This window comes from Triturus cristatus, chromosome 2_2, assembly GCF_964204655.1.
Source record: "Triturus cristatus chromosome 2_2, aTriCri1.1, whole genome shotgun sequence".
NCBI lineage: Eukaryota > Metazoa > Chordata > Amphibia > Caudata > Salamandridae > Triturus > Triturus cristatus.
Genome location: NC_140582.1, coordinates 548825382 through 548847993, shown reverse-complemented (window position 1 = coordinate 548847993; position 22612 = coordinate 548825382). Strand labels below are relative to the sequence as shown.

The window sequence follows — 22612 nt, the reverse complement described above, 5'->3', positions numbered from 1 at the left end:
ATCCTCTAAATTAAATACATCAACTCCGTCATTGTCCACTCTGTAAATGCCACTTGCCCTACTGGTCCTTACATTACCAAACAATCGTTTTTAGGTCTTGCCTGCGTTGCAGTGTATGTGCATGCGCTGCTCGCTGGCGAAAAATTTTGTGAGAGAGGAATTTCAGAAAAGGGTTTTAAGCCCCGCCCCTTATTTCCATTGGCTGGCGTTACCGTATGCTAAACGGTGGCCTGCCATTGGAAATTAGGGTTTTTTGTGGACGTCCTTTCGCCTCCGATCCGACTGGGTCGCCTGCTTTGCTGCTGTCGCAAAGCACTTTCTTATCTTTATGGGGCCATGTGTTTCTAATTAGCGTGAAGCACATGGCCCCATAAAGCGAAGAGATCGATGCTTGTTGTTATTGACCCCTTTAAATATAACTGTAAGACCCTCTGTGTGCGCTCCCATTGCCGTGATCATCTTTCCAATCTGCTTTATTTCCTGTTTTTTCTACACTAACATCCTTTTAGTTTATGGTCACTTTTAGACATTATTTTCTAGTTTCCGAAATGCTGCACACTGATTAGTAAAACACGCTTTATAAAACTTAACTCATGCACCATATTTTATTGTAAACAAAGGTTCATAACGCATGCACGTAGGTCCCTCTAATGCACCCTAGTCTGTTGTAAAGTTAGGGTTATCCCCCTCGCCCGTGACTTTTATTTGCCTAAATTGGCGTACTCATTATCAACAATTGCGTGTCAAGGGGAAGCACAATATTCTCATTTATTCGGGCGTAGTTATAATTATTTCAGGTCTAGTATATTTGACAACTAGATTGAATATACGGTTACTGTTGTAGGCGTACTGTTATGTTGTTTGTTTGCAGGTATTTGTAGAGCGCACGGATGGGTTAGAGGATGGATGTACGCTCTATGTTCATTAGCATTTTTTGTTTCCAGGTGGAGGAGAGCGTGCTGAACATCGGGAGGTTTAACAACATTGTCAGATTAACAGGGGTTTTCCCCTTTAAATCCGCCCAAAGTGCTCTAGAGAATATAAATGCCATCTCTGAAGGTGAGTTTAACGTGTTGCTCTTGTGTAATCTATAGAAACTGGTGACAAGCATGAAGTCTTTTTTTAAACTAAAGATGTAAAAAACGAACATTTGTGTTTACTGTGCGAATTCTAAAACTGACATGACAAGCACAACCTTCGGGACTCCCAGGTAGCGTCTGACGTGCCATGATGTTACAATTAATCTGTCAATCCACTGACCGATGTGATGTCAGAATCTCAGATGAGCACACAGACTTCTACCGCACTGCACTCCCACTCTGAATACTGAATTACTCATATGTGCATGCCAGTTTGGTAGGTGCTCTTAAACATTGTTCAGTGCATTCACTTCTTGGCCCTCCTCTCAATAGCAATACTTCACGAGGACTTGAAGCTGCTTCTAGAGACAAACATGCCCGCGAAAAAGAAAAAGGCTTTGCTGGGAGTGGGAGATGCCAAAATTGGGGTTGACATACAGGAAGAATTGGGATACCCATGCCAAACTGGTGGCATAGTGTCTGAGCTCCTCAGAGGTAAGTGCATGAGGTGGGCAGAAGACCGTGGAGATGGTGCCCATCATTACTGCTTTGCACTCCACTCCGATTAAGGAAAGGTAGATGCACCCATATCACACTGGAAACCGGAAGCACTAACAGCACTCAACTCAGAGCGCTCATGTCCTGATGCATTCATTGGGGATAAACACCTGTAAACCCGTCATCTTGTAAAACATGTACTCCTGACTCAACACATGGGCAGAGCTAAAGCCCCAATCATGTTGGTCCTCACAAGTCTGGTGACAGGTGCGCTGTCAATCCAGACTATAAAACGTACCTTTGCCAACTTACTTGGCTGCGAGCCTGTTTGTCGGCCTGCCTCGGTGCACCCGCACGTTCACCTTTTTTAAATGCTTCTCTGCAGAGATTCCTTACAACTTTTACACAAACTTAAGGATCCCTAGCTACACCTTTGTTAAAGAAGAATTGGCATAGCCAATTGGTCTCGCATTTGGGACCTTACAAGTTTAGCCATGCATTTTTAACATTGCTAATAACAATGCCTTTTATTTTTGTTTTTAAAACATAAATAAAAGGCATTGTCATTTACAATGCCAATAGCTTAAACTTGCGTAAATGCGAGACCTCTTGCATTGCAAATGCTTATTTCTTTAGCTCTCCAAGTCCTCAAATGCCGTCAGTATCCCTCTGTCTCTTGTTTGCTTTTGGCAAAATGCTCCTTATTTTCAGAACTGCTGTATGTCGCTCAGGCCTGTAGCCAAAGTCACCTTAGCAAGACGGGAACCGGCAATCAAACTAGGAAAGCGGGCTAAATTAGCCAGGTTTTATTTTCTCCAAACTTGTTTGCAACTTCATTTCGCTGACCATGATGTCTATGTCGTGAATTGTGCAGCCACTGTGATTATGTGATGTGCAGCAACTGCGTTTTCTGCATAATTATATATTTGCTGCCCTACCACATAATCTATCTTCTGCTGCATTATCTGCAGATTTCACTTGTTTCGACGTCACACTGATCAAAACTTACAAAAACGTTGTGCCTTATGCTGCTACCCAGCGGAAGGTTTTATGCAAAGATAGATTGATTATTCTGTTGCATAAATACCCCGCACATAAATCCACTCAATGCCACATAACAATACACAAATATACTCCACACCATGCCACATAATTCCACTCAGCATAATTTCACTATACTCCACAGTTCCACACCACACAATTCAACTCCATACAATTCCATTCCAAACAAAACCACACATAATTCCACTCCACAACACACTTCCAATCCATACCACATATATCCAATCCACACCACATATATCCAATCCACACCACACAATTTTACATCATGCCACAAATTTCAACACCACACTACACCACATAATTTCACTCCACTACATACCATTCCACAACACACAATACCCCTGCACATAATTCCACGTTACACAATCCCACTCCACATAATTCAAGTACACTCAGTATCACATAATTACTATCCTCAAAATTCCCTCAACACCACACAATTCCACGCCACACAATTCCAATACAACCCACAAAATTCCACTCCACATGACATTTATCCACTCCACTTCATAACAAATGGCTTTCAAAAAATAAAAATTGATTATGCCAATTGCTCTTGGATTGCTGAGGTTGATGGGTGTGTGTGGCAATTCACCAGTGGCACGTAAAGTAACAGGACATGTTGTAGCACTCAGGATAATGTGCTGCATAGCTAAGTACTCGTAAGGTACTAAAAGTGAAACATATTGGCTATGTACACTTTGCTTTCGTTGTGTTTAACTAGACGTTTCTTGATCTCTTCACTTCCGAGTGCCATTATGAAAACATGTAGCATTATTAATTTGCATCTTACTTTCAAATGTTACACGAGATTAAAATTAGTGATACATCATAAATTACTTAACTGTGACAACAGAAAATTGTGGTGGAGCTTGGGAAAGGCAAAGCAATTACTGATTTGCAAGTCACACATGCTCTTAAATGCATGCAACCAATTACATGGTAAGACCTTCACTTGCTTAAAGTCATGGGTGTCCTAACAAAACCTGCTCCTCTTCCTAAATTTGACTTAAAATGTCATGCGAGAGGTTAGCTTTATGTTTTATGCATGGGTAGAGTAATTGATTTGCACAGAATCACAGGATGTTGTGTAAACGTCGGGAATCCAACACAATTCCCCAGCTCCAAAGTCGCCAGCTCTGTTTAGAATAATTTTCATAAAATGCTAAAGCTGGCCCTACAATTGCCATACTGAATACTGCTAGAGAAGGATGATATCCTTTTTCTTTTAACAATTAAACATTTCAATTGCACAGAACTGCATGAAAGGTACATGGCTAGACACTTAGAAGGTCCCAAAGGCAAGACTTATTGGCTATGCCAATGCTTGGTAACATTTAGGGCTTGGGTTTTGTTGGCATATTGTGAGCTCACAAGCAAAAGTAGGTGATCAGGTATTCATATATTCAACTAAAGTAAAAAAGTGTTTCGGGGTGAGAATAAGAGAAAACACCCCTATATCAAATTAGAGATTGGAATGGTGGAGGCGGTTCCTCTAAGGGAAAAATATTTTCACAATGAGGAATTGAATAAAACAAATAAGCAAAATCACATTCTCATTATATTTCTATATGCAGAGCTTTCCACCATGAAAGAAATTTGAAGGGTCCGATTTCCAAAGCATTTTCTACGAGAAGCTCAGACTCGCTCCTGTATATGTGATCCACAAAGCATTTACTATGAGTAGTTGTGACTTAAACAAGATATGGGGCCTTATTTTGAGTTAGGCAGATGCAGGACACCCGTCCAAAAGAGGCAGATGTCTGGTCTGCCATACTAAGAGTGAATTGATTTCACTGGTGCTTTAAGTACGGTGGAGGGAATAGCTGCCACTTTTTGGTGGATGCCCTGTTCTGCCAAACTCTAAGCAAAGTCCTTAGATGTGAATTAAAAAGTAAGATATGCTTCTCAAGGAATAACGTTTTTGTGATTTATAACACGTTTTTGATTAAGAGTGAAACTCCAATGTCTGCTACTCATAATACATAATAATGGCATACTGCATACCTAAAGAGTGGTTCTTCTGCCCATATAGTAATCAGAGTCCCACCATGCATTGCAATGTTCAGACTGGAGTCAACCTTCTGGCTGAATGTTGGTGTGACGCGGAGCCAAGAGATGGGCCTTCTAACATATTACCTGCTCTTGTGCAAAACTGGAAAGGCTTAAAAATAGAAAAGGAGTGAAGGAGTTATGCTGAAGCTTTCAGCAGCCCAGTCAGTGAGCCAGGCTTGGGGGATGAAGAGCTGGGTTTCAGGTGATGGTTCCAGTACTCAGTGGACTCTGTTCCCAGTCATTGAGCAAGCCTGATAGTGTTGAGAATTGCTCTGGTTTTGGGCAAGCTCGAATGGCAAAAAGGGGTCGCACAACAGTAATTTATAAACTTTCTCTTGTCACTGTTTTGAGATGGAGAGGTGGTGGAGGAAAGAGCGGCTTAGGCAGCAGTAGTCCGTGGGTCTTCAGCCGCTTGGGTGTCCGCAGGCCCAACTGCTTTGGAAGGCCTCAATCCTGCCTTGTCTATTCTTGTCCCAAATTACCCGGCTCACAAGTTGCCACAAATTTCCATAAGTTTGTGAGTCACAAATCATTTCATCACCTTATTTAAATGTATAATGGGCCTTTGGGTGCACACTGGTCCCTTTGGGGTTGGCTGTGGTCAAGCCAATTGCATAGCTAGACATTTGGCCGCTCGTGGCGGTCCATGCTTTTGCCACCCCGCGACGGTCGCAGGTCAGGGGGTTGTCTGTATGCTGGTAATCCCTGCTTTGTCGCCCCGCGACAGCCGCATGTAAGAGCGGACCGACCCTCCCTTGCTATGCCACTAGGTCAGGCTGCTTCCATACGGCTCCATTAGGTTCCTTGGATGCACACTTGTCCAGCTGAGATTGGATGTAGTGACCCTGCCTCCAAAGGCCTTGTAGGGACAAGTTACTTCCTTCAGCAGTGGTCTTTCTGGTGGATACTCTAATTAGCCACACATCCTCACCGTAGGATAAATCTCGGGTGCCAGACTGGAACTGAAATACCTTTCTTTAGCAATGCTTCTGCCTGTTGACTCTACCGCCGGTGAAGTGATGGAGCTGAACTGCATATAAGCGCCACCTGATGAGCTGAATGTAGTATCTTTCTTGTCTCTTTCCACACGCTCAGACCAGAGGGCATGAGCAATTAGTAATACCAGTGTGCAGATTCTTAACGTGGAAACTTTTTGGAGGTTAAAAAACATGCCTCTACACAGAGCGAGGAGGTGGGAAGGCAGTGAGGGATCTGTATTTGGATAGAGTATTCACCAGAAAGACTGTTACAAAAGGATAAGTAACATGTTCATCTGCTGGATAACTGTAACCACAGATTTCTCACATTAGAATAGAAACCAAAACAGTACTTCCTCAGGTAGAGAGTCTGTGGAGTGGACTTAGACTACACATAGGTGCAGGACCGAGCAGTGAAATGTCCTTCCTGTCAGACCTGACTGTCAAGGCAGTAGTGTTTCATTAACATAAACACAGACACCCATGTTAAAGCCAAAGCCAAAGTCAAAGAAAGGCAATTCCTGTGCCAACGCAGTGGTAGCATCCTTAGCCCTGGTGCAGAGGGTTTAGACCCTCTGGTGACTGATGCTTGGCCAGTGCGTAGCAGTTCTTAATGCAGAAGACTATCCACCTGGACAGGGTCTTCTGCACAATCTTTCTTTTCTTTACTCCTGAGAACACCACAAAAGGCTGATTGTCCACACAGTGTTCCTTGGTATGATCAACATAAAAGCTCAAAGCCTTTAAAGGCTCTCCTCTTTGAAGGTGTGAAGAGGGGCAAAGAATGTTGGCAGCATGATATATTGCCCAACATAGAAAGGAGTCACAACTATAGGCAAGAAGGCAGCCTGCGTAATGAGCCTCAGGTTGTCTGAAAAATGATGGTGTAGGGCAGATGCAGCAACGGAGCCTGTAGCTCACTCATGCGTCAAACTGAAGAAATCTTAATGAAGATTGTCTTCAAAGTTAAGAGTTGCATCAAGCAGCTATGTATCTGCTTGAAGGGTATGCACATGAGAAACGTTAAGACCAAATTAAAGTCCCACTGTTGCATCACAAATTCTTTAGAGGGAAACATGTGTCAAGTCTGTTATAAACCTAATAAAAATAGGTGATTTAACCAATGACGGATGGCCGAAAGGGCCATCAAATAACCTTTAATAGTGCCCAATGCAAGGCCTTGGTTAACCAAAGAAAAAGCAAACAAAAGAACATTTGACAGCGTGGGGTATACAGCGTCAATCTTGTGGTTACCATACCATGCCATAGACTTGTCCCATTGCCTGGCATAAATGTATTTTGCATCTGGCAGCAACGATGCCATCCACCACTTTCAGTGGCAAATTAAATGTAGTCAACTGCTCCCACTAACTCTTTGTGCATGGAAGTGTAGATTGGATAGATTTGAGTGGAGGATCCTGCCCTGTTGCCGACACAGAAATACCACCCTAACTGGCAGCCTGGATCAGAGGACAGGTGCTCATGTCCAGAAGCTCTGGGTTCCATGGTCTCCTGGCCAAATTCAGAGCCACTTGAATGATTTGGGCCCAGTCGTTCCTGCTGTTTTTCAGAACTTGGGGCATGAGAGGTAGAGGTGGGAAAGCGTACAGGAGTGCGGAGTTTCATTCCACCATAAATGCATCTACTAGAGACAGATCTCATGGAAAAAACTAGCGAGGGTTCTCCCCAATGCCGGAAGATGCCCTCCGCCACCCCTAGATGTAGTTGCTATGCAATGTCCACCTGATGCCATCTGATGTGCTTGTCCGCCCTACCATTCAATGACTGTGCTAGGTGGTTTGCGATCAAGAAGCTGCCCGGACGCTACAAGGAATGCCTTTTGCAGGAAACCACATATCCCTGTTTGCTGTTATACCACATGGCAGTGGTTTTGTCTGTGAGAACCTGCTCCAGTCTCCCACTGATGGGCAGCTGGAAGGCCTTCAAGGCCAAGCAAATGGCTATTAACTCCAGCACGTTGATATGGAGTCTGGCTTCCATCGGAGACTAGAGTCCTCTTATCTCCACCTACCCCAGGTGACCTGCCCAACCCAGCAGTGGCAAGTCTGTCACCACCATCAGTTCTGGGTGTGGAAGAGAGAGAGGTCTACCTCTGGTCTTTTTGTGGTTGAGTAGACACCACTGCGGATAATGTTCAGTTTCCTTTGAAATTTGAATGGTATCTGACAGGTTTCCATAGTTTTGGGCCTACTGAAACTTCAGATTCCATTGAAAACCCTGTGTATGCCACCTGGTATAGTTGACAATGAGGATGCAGGGGGCTGCAAAGTCAAGAATTGTCAGAGCTGTTCTCTACAAGATCCAGGACCGAGGTTGAAATATCATGATTTTTCAAAGGACCATCTTTTGTTTATTATTTCCCCAGATGTTTGCCTTCCTATGCTGAACTCATTTTTGCTGGCCTTAGGGCTCTGTGAACTTTACTCCTGCTAATCAGTAGTAAAGTGTGTGTGCTTCTCCTCCTAAACATAGTTAAATTGGCATTCACCTAATCAGCACATTTAATTAACTTATATGTCCCTAGTATATGGTACTACACCTGCCTGGGACCTGTGAATGAAATGCTATAAGTGGGCTGCCGCACTCATTGTGCCACCCACTAAAGCAGCATTGTAAAACATGTCTCCAGGCCTGCTCCTACAACCTGGGTTACAGTTTTAAAACAGCCATTTCGACCTAGTAACATAAACCTTTTGTCAAGCCTAAATCTTCCTTTTTAGTACTTATAAATCACCCCAAGGTATGCCTTAAATGCCAATTGGGCAGGGTTCATGGTATTTAAAAGGTAGTGGTGTAAGAAATAAAGCAAATGAGAGACTGAAAGCTCACTCGAATGCTATAAGGGGAAGAGAGGAAAAACTTTAGGATACGTCCTCTCCTCCTAAACAAATAAAACAAAGTATCTTAAAAAATGAGGGTGGGTTAAGTTGTCACAAGTACACAATATTTGTTTGTTAGATCCTCACACACCCTATTGGTGTCAAGCTTCATCATTGGATTTCATCCTAGTCCTTAAACCAAGATGGGCTCAACTATGTCCCAGGGAGCTCTTTGGATAATATCCTTATAGGGTCTGTTAAAAAAAACTCAGAACACCTTGGTATCCCTTTAATATTGGTGTTCCTGGGTCCCACTTTGCAATCGTTTTGGGCCCCTGAAATTGCAGGAAGGGGAGGAGTGGGGAACATGTTTCTGTAGTCACACTGCCGTCAAGGGTGTCATGTCACCTTTGTACCTATTTGGGCCTCTTCTCCTTGGCGGAATGAAATTTCAAGGGCCCAAGAGGAATACATCATAGGAAAGGGCGATCAATCCCTTTGCATGCTATTTAAGTTTGTATGTCATATGTGTGATGACTGAATTAGTGGTTAGGTTGACGAAGTATTAAGATTGACATTATAAGGGGCACTGAATTGATTTACTCCTGAAGAAAGTCCTGGACCCTTTGGCCTACAGCTTAGGGCTGAACATTTAGACTTTTATGTAGGGTGTTGGATCATCTACAGGAATCCCTCCCTTTACCTTTTTTTACTTATACCAGCAAACCAATAATAAAGGGATACCTAGGTGTTACAAGGTATGTTAACAGACTTCAGCAGGATATTATCCAAAGTGCTCCCTGGGTTATGGTTTGAGCACATCCTAGTTTTTAGGGACCAGGATTAGATCTGATGATGAAGTATTACACCAATAGAGTGTGTGAGGATTTAAAAGTAGGGCATGTATATTTTATGTTTGCCATGTCCTGGCAATGAACAAGCCCCCTCCCCCACCCCCCCCCCTCTCCCCAAGTTGTTTTTCACTGTAGGAAGGCTGGCCCTCCCATAGAAATACGGGATTCCATTGAAACAATCTATAACGCCTAATTTAAGTTTGGGAGCGAGCAGCAAGAAAAATGATTCAATAACTTATTTTAATAGTAATTTAAAAGCCAACTTCATGGTAAAGAAGTCAGAATTTATACACCAATTTTGAAAATTACACTTTTAGAAAGTTATTTTCCTGCCAGGGCCAAATGTGCCTTTCTGCCAGTGTCACCTGACGTTTAATGGCTCTCCTGTGGTGTTCTGTGTATTGTTCCAGACAATGGACAAAAGGCTTGAATGTGGAGAGGTTTCTTTCTTCCTTGAGCAGGATACCCCATCACTGGCAGATGTAACTCACACCTAGGCCTGCAATCCTTTTGTCTTTCTAGTCAGTTTGGCACGAAACCCATTGGGAGATGTCCATGAACTGGTTTGGAGGGTGTGTCCCTCTGAGTGGGCACAGGGAGCTCTGACCAGGGAAAGAAGGGATTCACCATGTTGGGATTAGGTAGAGAGGGGCACTGTGAGATAGTTTACTGTAAAACACACAGGAAGTGCTGCAAAAGTGAGTAGGGTCACCCCGGGGAACTTTTACTGTATTGGTTAGGGAGTGGCCAGGAGTTTCCCTCAATCACAGGCCTGGACTGGGCATAAATGTGGCATTTGCAGTTCTCTCTTCAGACCCCTTCTGGACCTGTGGAAATACAGAAGAGGACTGGACCAACTATCTGTGCCCTGAGAAGAGCACTGAAGACTGGACCTGCTCTCCCTTTTGTACCCAGGACAAAGAAGTGGACTCCAAGTGTCATAAGGTGGACCTCCTGTTTGGGATAAAGGGACACAAAAATCCCCCAAAGTCCAGCTAATCAGTTCCAAGTGTATTTGCCCGGGACCCTTCTGCTGGCCTCTGCCTGAGTGAGTCTTAACCCCCAAGTGCAGCCCCAAGAACCTGGACCCTTGACTTGTGTCAAAGTGTACTCCTCCTGAAGTTTCCCTAAATATGGGGCTTTGAAACTTTTTGCCAACCTTTTGATGAGAGAACTGACCATGGTCAGAACCAACCTACCAAGCCGATTCTACGAAGGGACATTGCCGCTAAGCCATAGATCCAAAGGGTGGTTGTGTGCCACTAATGGCAGGATAAAGCAGTCTGGTGGCTACTGCCGCACACAGAGAGAGCTGGTGATCTTGATACCCTGCACATTGCCTGCCAGCTCAGCATCCCCGGCCTCAAAAGGACTGGCGTGATGGCAGTTGTGGCTGGGGAGACTGATGTTTTCTATACCCCAGCCTCATAGAGTGCCTTGGAATTTTCTAAACTGGTGAGGAAACGGTTTGGCAGGAATCAAAAGACACAGGGAGCATGACATGGCTCTACTGTCTTTAAAACGTTTCAAGGAACAATTAACGTTTTTGGCGAACACACATGAACCATCGAAAAGCATATCCATGAGAGAGGACTATACATCTCCAGAAAATCCTGTATAGCGCATTCATGCATGGCGGCCATGCATCACTTTGGTGCCAATCACCTTGGCCAGACAATCAGTAGTATTAAGGGCAGCACAAATCACATATTTAGCTTCCTGACCATCCTGAATTTTCTGACACAACAAGTCTGTATGGTCCTCCGGGACAGCCACAAATATATATTTGTTCCTGTCCCAGACAGCATGTTTATATCTGCCCAATAAGCAGACTGCATTGACTGATCCATGTTAGGCTAGCAGATGAGAACATTTGTTTTCCAAATACTTTAATCCCATTAGACTCCCTATCCTGAGGAGTTGTGGTGAACTAATTGGGATTTGCCTTGTTGGTTGAAGCCTGAACACCCAGACTCTCTGGAGTAGGATGTTTGATGCAAAAATCAGGATCCACAGGCATTGGTCTGTGACATCTGACTACCTGCTTATACACCAGTGGGAAAGAAGAGGTTCTTGCCCAGGTGCCCCTTAAGGTATCAGTGAGTGCCTCATTGAAAGGGAGCAAGAGCTCAGATGGTACTGGCCCAGGCTATAAGACTTCCATAAGGAAATTAGTCTCAGTCTCAATAGAGGGCAGTTGAAGTTCCAAGACCTCAGCTACCCATCGGACAACTACTGAAAAAGATGCACTTTCTTCCATTGGTGGTCCAAGTGGCACATTCAACTCTAAATAAGGGAAAATATTGAGCCCACAGACCTCTTCTAAGTTCCTGTTGAAATTGTCCATAATGAGGGAGTAGATCATTCTCCATCCCCACTATCGTTGTCACTGGGTGGTGGGAAGTTTTGGTCCGAATCAGAGCTAAGAAGTAGAAGAACCTATGATAGCATGCCCACTCTAGTGGAGGCATTGGATCAGTGTCAGGATGTATGGTGACAGGCTGCACATAATTAATTTTGTACAGCAATGATGGTTGGGATTGGGGTGAAGTCATTACGGGGTCAGACACTGGAATCAAAACCGGATCCTTCTCTTGTGCCAACGATGATGATGAGGGAATTCAGCTGGTGACTGGGGTGGGGGGGGGGGGGGTCTGCATCTGAGTCAGTATGGAGCCTGTAATTGGGCCACAGGGGTCGGATGGTGCAGAGAAAGGATCCTTTGACTTTAACCAAACTAGGGGTTTCTGCAGATCCGTCGGCCCCAAAGGCGTGCTAAAGGGAGACGAAAAAGCACCAGATGTCTGCAGTATGGCATCCTCAAAGGAGCCAAATTGCAGCAGTGTCACCGAAGGCCAAGGAAATTCATGGCGACTAGGATTAATTGTGGAATCTTCTCTGCAATCGGATATCTGGAGGGAGAGCGAATGATGCTGTAATGTCTTTGCGCCTTCTCTGTGAATAGAGAGTGATGGGATGGGGTAGAGTCCAGTTTCACTTTGTTGTGCTTGCATTTAGATCTCAATTTGGACTTACTGGAGCACTTCGACTACTAAGTTAACCTCTCACAGGAGCAGCCTCTGGAGCAAACCGCATCCTGAACTTGAAGCGAGAGCAGAACATATGCAAGGCCTGTGACTACTTCTTGTGGACGGCAACTTACAGCTAGCTGTCTTTATATTTTTAATGAGAGTTGTTGGCAATTCTCCCAATTTGAACCCACCTCTGCCCCACTTTTAATAGCTTGTACATGGCAGAGATGCCACCTTTAGATTCAAGACATTTGAGAATGTATTTTACAAAATCTGGCAGTTACCTTAGTGCTCATTCCCTCACTGAGGGGTGCACTGCCTAGTGCTGCAGCTGTGCATAGCCCAGTCTATCGTTTTCCATAATTTTAAATTCATGTTTACATAGCTTAAATGATTTAATGATCCATTCCTGAAATAGTTCACCCAGTATACTGCACTTATCTTCTTTCCACCTTTGGAATATATGTCCCTTCAGTGCAGTCGTGATGTTAGTGTTTTGATGTGAAAAAACACTCTCAATTTCAAAAAGACCGTGCTATCCTTTCAAAAAGTGACTAGACCCAAGTGAACCATTAGGTTTCTAGCATGGGAGGAACGTTACGTTTCTAAAATAACCCTCACCCACCAATAGGTCCCTCGGTGGCGTGCTTCATCATCAGGTTCTTCCCGCCCAGCTGCAGGATGGCTGCGTGGAGAAACAAAACTTTAATGCTGCCTATAGCTGGTATTAGTCAAAATGGGGGAAGAAGGAGGAAAAAATGCTATAATGGGCAAATCCCTCTCTGGTCTACATGTTTTGAAGCCTACCCCTAAGCTTCTCTTCAGGACCTGGGAAGTTGATCCCTGTAGCCACTCTGATTACTACCTAGTGTGGTCAGCCTAATCAATATTACAGGCTACTAGACATTCATGTCAGAATTCATTCATCCAATATCTACTTGGTATTTTCTTAAAAAACGATATTTAGGTTGTCAAGTTAGGGCCCCATGAGCTTCACGGGAGGGGAGGAGCGCTTGTAGTCAAACATTCATCACAGCATCTCTCACACCCAAGGATGACTGCCTGCCCGTGGTTCAACGGAGCCACGGGCAGGCAGTGATACTATTTCTAATGTTAGCACGCCATCTACTGTAAGTCGATGTAATGACTTGCGTAATAATAGCATTGCGTGGTAACAACGCGGTCGTTACAACGTCTGCGATGTAATGGCATCGCGATGTAATGCCTGCATTGTAGTGGCTGTTTCCCGCTATAGGGAGCATTAAAGTTAAGTTTCTCCATGCAGCCAGGTTTTTTTTGTGACTCACTCATTTTCTGACACTTCTACTCTCACACTAAACACATTATTTAACTTCACTAAAAGTGCTCCCGCATATTTGTAGGTCGTAGCATGCCCCGTCCCGCAGCGGGGCTGGAAGAACCCGATGATGAAGCATTCCACCAAGGGACCTTTTGGTGGGTGAGAGTTATTTTAGAAAACTTAACATTTCTCCCATGCTAGAAACCTAACGGGTCACTTGGGTCTAGTCACTTTTTGTAAGGATAGCACCATCTTTTTGAAATTGAGAGTGGAGTCTTTGTTTTTAAGGCATTAACAGAGGAGGCTGAGTTCAAGACTAACTATACCTCTTCACTCCTTTTCTTGTTTTTCGGTAGTGTTTTGCTGTTTGCATAGTCCAGTCTAGAACGTTATCTACTATGTCCCAGGTTTTCATAAAGGAGCTCACAGTAGGTTGCTTGTGTGTGGGTTTTAGGTCTAGATTTTTTAGGCAGCCTCAGGATATCCAACATGGGTCTTCCCACGACTGCTCTAACCACAAATACCCTTTTTTTGTGAGTGGCTTTTAGTGCCCAAGTTTGGAGTGTCATAAGTGTGCCGCTTGGTAGTACCTCCACAGATTTCCAAAAGCTAGTCCACCTTTTGATATGGGTGACCTCAGGATGTCTCTACAAACGTTACACCTCTTTACCTTCCTTCACATGCATAATGCAGTTGTTTCTGTAGACCAACAATGTCATCCTTGGGTTGGAAGTCGGAAGGATTTAGAAGAGAAATAAGAGAAGTGGCAAGATATTAATTTTGGAGTAGTGACTCCAAGAAACTCTTAGTTTGTTCCATCTGTCCTGGTTCTTTAATATCTCTCTTTTATGTCAAGCCAATTGGCCCTCATCAAAGTCTCTAAACTGGCAGTAATATTTATGCCCAAGTATTGTATAAATGTGTTTATCCATCTGAAAGGGAAAGTATTCTGTAGCCTACTTACTTTTCTCTGTTGGTGGGTTAGAGTCAGAATCTCTTAAATATTGCTTTAAAACCAAGAGACAAACCCAGTGGGGGGGGCAAAATGATAATTAATTGTTTTTTTTTTAAAGTACTGACCCGTGTTTTGTTTTCCGTTTTTCTGGCATCAACGCGACGGCAGGCACCTCAAAGAGCCTCAGGTAACATCCTTCTGCAAATCCCAACGCAGCTCTCATGCTGCAGATAAGCAGAATGACAGCAGCGCCAGGACTGGCTGGAGTGGACTGATCGACGCTGCAGCAGGCACAGGAGGCCTGTGCCTGCTCTCCATCCAGCTGTCTGAGACAGCTAGGTGGCGAGATTTACTCTGCACATATCAGGCTGGTCACCACAAGACGGCCGGCTAAAGTGACTTGTTCTGTGTAAACTGGTGGAGTGAGCAACACTCCTCTGCTGCCAGTCAGCAGCAGCCCCGCCCCCAAACACTACTCGGGCTGAGATCAGTGAAAAATAAAACAGTAATTCATTTTATTACCATTTTGCTTTTCACTTTTGCTGCACTGGCAGCAAGGGTGGGGGGCGACGCTCCTGTGCCCTAATTGGTGGTGGTGGTGGTGGTGGGGTGAGGGTGTGCCGCTGCTATCTGTATTGATCAACATTACGAGGACATCATCTGCAAAGAGGTAGAGTTTATGTTGTTCTAATAAGTTAATAACGCAGACCTCCGGGTCCTCCCTTATGGTGGCTGCCAGAGGTTCTATGGAGAGGGAGAACAAAAGTGGGGCAGAGAGGGCATCCCTGCATTAACCCCCCCCCCCCTCCCCCCTGTAGTCTGATGAGTCCCAATCTCTTCTCAGTTACTAGGACTCTAGCTATAGGTTCTTTATAGTTTGCTAGTATTCAGGCTAAGCCTGTTTTTGCAATAAACTCCAGCTAACGAGGCCAAACACTTTTTCCATGCCCGACGTAAAAAGGAATTCTCTTATTTCCTTTTCTCTAGCAGGTGAGTAACTCTTTTAACGTTACCATGTGTCTGACTGTTCCTGATGAAAAAAGACTGATTTACACAAGTAAGTCTCAGCATATGTTTGTCCAGCCTGTCGGCAATCACCGTAGTACAGATTTTTGCATTTAGGCTCAAGAGGGCTATTGGCCTATAGGATTTGCAGTCTCTTTGGTCTTTCCTTGACTTTGGAATTGAGGTGACATCTGTTTTCCCCATGGAGGGTTAAGTCTCCTTATCCTCCCCAAATTAATTGAAAAGTTGTGTCCGCACAGCAACGGTATTAAAAGCTCCAATTACTGTTTTGAAAAACGTAGCTGTGAACCCATCTCGCTCTGGTGTTATCTTGACTCCCCCCCCCACACTTGTATGCTGCTCTAGTCGGCTTTATTTCTGGCCTTTCAATAGGTTGATCGAAGTATAGCCCTCGTTCGAGCGTCAATTATGTTAATTAGCATTTTTGTAAATATTCCTTTCCTGCTTTTTCATCATCATCTCTTCGGGAATAATGTTCCTGATAGATCCATCTTGCCAGATTCCCTCCTCCCACTATTTCTTCTGCAAAGCCACTATTTCTGGAATATATGCTTTGTTGAATATCCCTTTTAATTGTAAAACAAGGAGTCTGAAAAACCTTCTTTTTTATGCTCGAGGCATAGGGACTGAATGTCAACTACGTGAATGTAAGAAAATAAACTTGTATGACACAAGCAAATCATCAAGAAGACCTGAGCAAGGCTTAAAAGTGAGAAGAGCGAAGAAAGAAATTGTGGAAAAAAGCTAAAAGTCTCATGAGGAACTTGAGGGGTTTATAAAGTAAAGGCTATGAAAGTTACACGTGGAGATGGCAAGTTTGTACAGGAAGCAAATTTAACTTGATGTTTCGAAAGGAAAGCACTGCAACTTGCCACACAGTCCTGCAAGACGTTCAAGCATGAGAAGTTTCCCTGAGCTACGGCAGGCTCAATATGGACATTATTGCAACAAAGAGGTATAAAAGCCAGGATCAAATAGTGACAAGGCTGCTGCAGTGCTATCATTGGAAGTACCACGTTTAATATTGCCCCACTCTCTGTCAGATTGAAACACGTGTCAGACAGATTGTAAAGAAATGAGTTAACCTAGAGCAAAAGTGAGTGAACAGGGAGACAGTAGCAGTAGTGCCAAGAATGGGTGGCTCCAAAACTTGTAGCATCACTGGGAGGATGCAATGAAACCAAAGGTGCATCATCATCTTTTATTTCGGTGCATTTCAGTTTTGAAGCGGTTAGCTTAATATTTTTACACATTCGAAATGAAAAACAGTCCTCAACATACGTGTAAATCGTTCGAGGAATACAAATCTCAACAGTTGCATGAATTGCCACTAAGTCTTAGGGAACAGCCCCAAGCATCCTGCCATGTCCACAGTTAGTGCACCTTCTCCTGGATGATGGGCTGCCGTCCATAGGATGCTGTAGCTATTTCGACTCCCGAAAGCTTTTCGCAGGCAAGGGAGGCCACTGGGCTGGTGCAATTGAGATCTAATCAGACGTGATTGGTGATCTGGAAGACTAAGCTAATATTCATCTGCATTACATTTATGCTAGGCTTCCTCAATGGCTTGATGAACTAGGGCTGCTGCCTGCTATGCCAGTGCTCTCCAGTCATGGTTCACTCCTGCTTAATTTCTCTGAGCAACACACATCCGAGGGGGACCTTCTGAAATATGGGAAAGCGGCTTCCGTCCAGTGGTGTAGCTAGAGTGCAATGGGCCCTAATGCATGGAAGGAAATTGTACACCTTTTTCCCTAGTTTGATAATAAAACAAATATAATTGGGAGGCAGTGTGCCCCTCAGACCTCTGAGTCCTGTGCTGCTGCACTATTAATAGTTACGCCCCTCAATCCATCATGTATTGCAACAGTTGACTTCATTGAGAGGTGTCCCAAAGCCTCCTTTGTTGGACATGGCTGCACAGGAGAGGCACTACACAGATGCTTGTCCGTAACCATTTCGGCCTGCATGCTCTTTGTTTCTTCCCTGAAGCCCAGGATGTACTATCCTACCATAAACCTGGGGGTAAATGCTGGCCCTTTTGAGATAAAATCAGGGAAACCATCCACAAAGCAGCAACCGCTGTATAGCCATTCGGCTCATATTTTCTGCGCAACAGGGGCAATCTCTCACATGCCATATTAACATCAATACTTCTGCCCAAGGGACTATCCATACAAGACAGCATTCCTCTTTCTGTGTGGAACATCTCTGCGAACCAATGAGCCCAAACATTAAGGGAAGGAGTGCACACCTTGGATTATAGTTGTCAATGGACTGTTATTTATGTTTTGGGGCCTGTTCTTTATAGTTTTTTGTTGTCTGCTTTATCTTGTGCTCCTTTAAATGGAATGTTTATGGAGACAAGATACATGTAATGACACAGTTGTATTTTTATGCACGGCCGGATTGGGAATTCAAACCAGCCCTGGCAATTAAGGCAGACCGGCCCTGGAGGATGATCTGGATGGGGGGGGTCCGGGGAATGCTGCTGATGTTTTTGTTACAGGGGGCTGATATTCCAGCACTGCTGCAAAACCAGCCCACAGTAACAAAAACAGCCCTCACCCTTCCGGCCCACCGGGAAAACGCCCGGTGCCCGCTAGTCCAGTCCAGCCTTGATTGTATGATCTTCCGGTTGTGTCCTTCCCCTACCTAATGTTGTTCGTGCCAAGCATGTATCTCAGCTGCTTACTTCAGAATCTCTGCACTAAACAGAAACACTTGCATTCTACTCACACACCAGGATGGGAAACAAGATACAAACCCAATTAAAGGCACTGTCAGGCCAGCTAAACTAAGGCCGACTAGCCCTTATAGGGCTTGTTCCCGCCAAAGAGGACAGCGAGCAGGAAACTCTGGTTTACAATCAGCTAACCTCAATCGCACCAGCACCTTTGTACCTATTAATATGGCAGATTCTAACACAATTTTTATTAGATCTTACTTAGGTCTTACCTACAGTGAGCTTTCAGCTGCCTGTTGTAAAAGACCTATTCTGACCTATACCAATACTTACAGTAGGTTGTGGTTCAGCCCACTACTAGGTGGCTTTCTTGTCAATTTAATTTTCCTCGTCTTGTGTTCGTCTTTACTCTGGAGCATAGTTTTCTTTTTATCATCATTTTAATTGGATGATTTGTATCCTTCCACTGATTACAAACGGGGTACTCTTTTTCTTTCAGCACTCTATTGTGTTCCCTAGTCCTGTCTTTTGGTTGCTGCTTCCCAGCTGAAATTCCTAACCATGTGCGCTCTGTATTGCTACCCCTCCCCCTGTTCGTCTGTCAAATCTCCTTACCCACCTATTTTTTTAATGGTTTGGTACCTCCCTCCTCACCAAATGCAGAGCAGCAGTGGTGAACAAGCATTTGTTCTAATTGCAGAAGCAGAACAGCATTGGAAAAAAACAATGGTAAATCCATTGAAAGGTGAGATCTATTGGTTGTCCCAATGCCTGTTGAACATATCATGAAAACATGAAAGCATGGTTCATTATGACTGCGTTCTAGTTTTTCCTGGCCACTTGGATAAATCTGCACCACAGTGCAATGTAATTGTGCAAGGCTGAAGTCGCAACATATATTTGCTGGTAGGATTCAGTAGACTAATATCTCAGTGGACTGTTGCAGCAGTGTCATTTTGGTAAAGCTGTCAAGTAAACACAGACAGCTGAGGCTTGTAGCACGTAATCTAGATTAAGCTTGCTGAATGTAGATCATGGGTGACTGCAGTAACAATCCATGGTAGCCGATTCACCCTGGTAAACAAAATGGGACAAAACAATGGCAAATCTTTGAAGACATTTTGAGAAGTAAGGTTCAGGATCTAAAATTGAAGAACATTACAAAGTTAAGTTTCCAGGTGAAATCTCCAGATGGCCCCTTTTTCTATCAGATGCATTTCACAATAGTCAGTACACTGCCAAATGCTGTACTGTAATTCACTGTAGATGCACCATCCTAGCAAACACAAGAACATGTTTTTCCAGCTTGTCCTATAAAAAACTGCGTCTCTGGTTCCCCTTTACCACCCAACACAAACCAGTCCAACTAACAGTGAATTGTGAATTTATGACAGGATGAGGAGGACGAGTCAGTCAAACCGAACTGAATTTTGCACTCCAGGGAGCAGCCAGAAACCATTCGGCCTGCATGCTCTTTGTTTCTTCCCTGAAGCCCAGGATGTACTATCCTACCATAAACCTGGGGGTAAATGCTGGCCCTTTTGAGATAAAATCAGGGAAACCATCCACAAAGCAGCAACCGCTGTATAGCCATTCGGCTCATATTTTCTGCGCAACAGGGGCAATCTCTCACATGCCATATTAACATCAATACTTCTGCCCAAGGGACTATCCATACAAGACAGCATTCCTCTTTCTGTGTGGAACATCTCTGCGAACCAATGAGCCCAAACATTAAGGGAAGGAGTGCACACCTTGGATTATAGTTGTCAATGGACTGTTATTTATGTTTTGGGGCCTGTTCTTTATAGTTTTTTGTTGTCTGCTTTATCTTGTGCTCCTTTAAATGGAATGTTTATGGAGACAAGATACATGTAATGACACAGTTGTATTTTTATGCACGGCCGGATTGGGAATTCAAACCAGCCCTGGCAATTAAGGCAGACCGGCCCTGGAGGATGATCTGGATGGGGGGGGTCCGGGGAATGCTGCTGATGTTTTTGTTACAGGGGGCTGATATTCCAGCACTGCTGCAAAACCAGCCCACAGTAACAAAAACAGCCCTCACCCTTCCGGCCCACCGGGAAAACGCCCGGTGCCCGCTAGTCCAGTCCAGCCTTGATTGTATGATCTTCCGGTTGTGTCCTTCCCCTACCTAATGTTGTTCGTGCCAAGCATGTATCTCAGCTGCTTACTTCAGAATCTCTGCACTAAACAGAAACACTTGCATTCTACTCACACACCAGGATGGGAAACAAGATACAAACCCAATTAAAGGCACTGTCAGGCCAGCTAAACTAAGGCCGACTAGCCCTTATAGGGCTTGTTCCCGCCAAAGAGGACAGCGAGCAGGAAACTCTGGTTTACAATCAGCTAACCTCAATCGCACCAGCACCTTTGTACCTATTAATATGGCAGATTCTAACACAATTTTTATTAGATCTTACTTAGGTCTTACCTACAGTAAGCTTTCAGCTGCCTGTTGTAAAAGACCTATTCTGACCTATACCAATACTTACAGTAGGTTGTGGTTCAGCCCACTACTAGGTGGCTTTCTTGTCAATTTAATTTTCCTCGTCTTGTGTTCGTCTTTACTCTGGAGCATAGTTTTCTTTTTATCATCATTTTAATTGGATGATTTGTATCCTTCCACTGATTACAAACGGGGTACTCTTTTTCTTTCAGCACTCTATTGTGTTCCCTAGTCCTGTCTTTTGGGTGCTGCTTCCCAGCTGAAATTCCTAACCATGTGCGCTCTGTATTGCTACCCCTCCCCCTGTTCGTCTGTCAAATCTCCTTACCCACCTATTTTTTTAATGGTTTGGTACCTCCCTCCTCACCAAATGCAGAGCAGCAGTGGTGAACAAGCATTTGTTCTAATTGCAGAAGCAGAACAGCATTGGAAAAAAACAATGGTAAATCCATTGAAAGGTGAGATCTATTGGTTGTCCCAATGCCTGTTGAACATATCATGAAAACATGAAAGCATGGTTCATTATGACTGCGTTCTAGTTTTTCCTGGCCACTTGGATAAATCTGCACCACAGTGCAATGTAATTGTGCAAGGCTGAAGTCGCAACATATATTTGCTGGTAGGATTCAGTAGACTAATATCTCAGTGGACTGTTGCAGCAGTGTCATTTTGGTAAAGCTGTCAAGTAAACACAGACAGCTGAGGCTTGTAGCACGTAATCTAGATTAAGCTTGCTGAATGTAGATCATGGGTGACTGCAGTAACAATCCATGGTAGCCGATTCACCCTGGTAAACAAAATGGGACAAAACAATGGCAAATCTTTGAAGACATTTTGAGAAGTAAGGTTCAGGATCTAAAATTGAAGAACATTACAAAGTTAAGTTTCCAGGTGAAATCTCCAGATGGCCCCTTTTTCTATCAGATGCATTTCACAATAGTCAGTACACTGCCAAATGCTGTACTGTAATTCACTGTAGATGCACCATCCTAGCAAACACAAGAACATGTTTTTCCAGCTTGTCCTATAAAAAACTGCGTCTCTGGTTCCCCTTTACCACCCAACACAAACCAGTCCAACTAACAGTGAATTGTGAATTTATGACAGGATGAGGAGGACGAGTCAGTCAAACCGAACTGAATTTTGCACTCCAGGGAGCAGCCAGAAAATGTATATACTCCTCGACTTGAACCATACCTCTAACCACATAGAACATGTAAATTTAGCAAATCCTTTAGAAAAGTTCCCTTCATTCTTTTTTCTCCTTTGATCCATCCATATTTTGTCCGTTCTATTTATTAATTTCCAACTATTCATCTATCTGTCCAGGTCTTCAAATTTCCATCGCAAAAATCCATCCACTCAACCATGCTTTCTTACATTCTCCAGTCCTTTTACTCATGAATATATCCATGAATCAGTCAATCCATCCTTCTTTTTTTACTTTCCCATCTACTCTTACTTTCCACTCTTCCATCTTCACACACTTCCTTCTATCCACATTTTCACCCTTCAATCCAATAATTCTTACAACCTTCCTCCCTTTAATTCCATTACAGTTTTTACCTTTTCTTCCTTCTTTCCTTTCACATTTCCTTCTTTCCGTTCACTCTTCCTTCCTCCACCCATTCTTTCTATCCCTCTTTTCATGCTATATATATTTTTTCCTTTCGTAGCTTTCTCTCACAGGTTTACTTTTTCATCATTGATATTTGTTTCCTTCACTAGGCCACACCCTTTTGATGTGGTTTTCCCAAAGAGTGATATTTTGG

The 22612-nt window shown here is 43.8% G+C and overlaps 1 protein-coding gene across 1 annotated transcript in view; it reads right to left on the bottom strand.

Moving 5' to 3' along the window:
* LOC146862495 (uncharacterized) overlaps positions 1-22612 on the bottom strand; it is a 596942-nt gene that overhangs the window by 5729 nt on the left and 568601 nt on the right. The gene's annotated exons all lie outside the window — the stretch shown is intronic.